This window comes from Sinocyclocheilus grahami, unplaced genomic scaffold, assembly GCF_001515645.1.
Source record: "Sinocyclocheilus grahami isolate Dianchi unplaced genomic scaffold, SAMN03320097.WGS_v1.1 scaffold23410.1, whole genome shotgun sequence".
NCBI classification, from domain to species: Eukaryota; Metazoa; Chordata; class Actinopteri; order Cypriniformes; family Cyprinidae; genus Sinocyclocheilus; species Sinocyclocheilus grahami.
Genome location: NW_015519135.1, coordinates 1 through 1,328, shown reverse-complemented (window position 1 = coordinate 1,328; position 1,328 = coordinate 1). Strand labels below are relative to the sequence as shown.

At 38.3% G+C, this 1,328-nt stretch overlaps 1 long non-coding RNA gene across 1 annotated transcript; it reads left to right on the top strand.

Annotated features, from left to right (window-relative positions):
* The first annotated feature begins 218 nt into the window (after positions 1 to 218).
* LOC107580033 (uncharacterized) lies at positions 219 to 1,328 on the top strand. Its single transcript, XR_001608576.1, has 3 exons — positions 219 to 475; positions 988 to 1,034; positions 1,255 to 1,328. It is a non-coding gene; the product is annotated as an uncharacterized lncRNA (long non-coding RNA).

The following is a 1,328-nucleotide window of genomic DNA, read 5'->3' as shown; positions in this document are numbered from 1 at the left end:
GAAATATGGCTGATACATCTTTCTGTCAACGTAGGCTACTCCATATAGCTTGACAACGTGATCAATAAACTCTCACTGTTGAATAACAGCGGGAAAGTGAAAGTAGATACGGCCTGCAATGGACCTCTAGCGACATCTGATGGAAGTAACACAATAGTATGCCCATCTTGTTCAGTCTGGATTTTTTCCCTTCCAGTATGGCTGTTTAAAACACTAAACAAGTTAGACTAGTGTAGATCCAGGTGCAATAACATACCCGTACAGCTCCAGGTCACGTTCAGGTAACGGACAACTAGCCTACCTATAAAACTGCGAACTCAGTCACACCCCGATATTCTTTGCGGTGAGTGAGTGGGATGATGAAGTAGGCGCGTCTTAACGAAACGAACTTGACGAGTGATCCATTGATTTCACTTCACTTTACTCCAGGGATCTGACACGCGTGGCTCTTCTGCAGCGGAAATATAAACCAAAGGTAAGCAGGACACTGTGCTTTTAGTTTGAATTGAATTTCTTTACCGATCAAATTTAAATCCATTCTTTGTTTATATGTATTTAATATATTATTTTTAATTTGTAGATACAATTAGAGACCCTTGACTCAAAGTGCGCTTTGTTTGAATTAGGTTTCCTTCTATTGTTTCGCGTTTGCTGGTTTTTAATCATAGGCTATAGGAGATTCCATAGTCAGGATCAGATGACAAAGTCTTTGTGGGCAAAAAATAAAAATGTGTCTCTTTTTCTCATGTGGCATGAGCATGACTTCTAATAAATTTCACGGATGCATTGAGCTGCTAGGAGATCGTTTTCTTCTTTTCTTCTTTTTAACGAATGATATCGTGCGACTTTCCAGGACAAAGCGCGGATGTTTGTATTTATGTATTACGCCCATGGAATTATGCACCCAGCCTAGTTTGTATTGGTTTGTTTAAGAAGGTGGGAATTTCCAGCAGCACATACCTCAAAACCTGCTTCTCTCTCCTCCAGGACAACAATGAAGACCTTGGCATTGCTGACACTTCTGCTGACCATGAGTGAGTGCTGTTTTTTATGTTTCTATACCTATAAATAACTTTATTCATTAAAAAAATATACTTTTTATTGCTGGTCTGGTCACATTCTGTTATACATAGTATATCGTTTTTGGTATATCTGATATATATTGCTTCTTGGAATGTTTGTGAACTTTCCAGTCTTTGTAAATGAATTTGAATATTTTGTTATGATGAGTACTGTCTCTAACTGTTCTTGTAGATGGTTCTGCAGTGGGACAAATGATGAAATCTAATAAGACGGGCTTTGTTGGACAGGATGTACTTTTATCATGC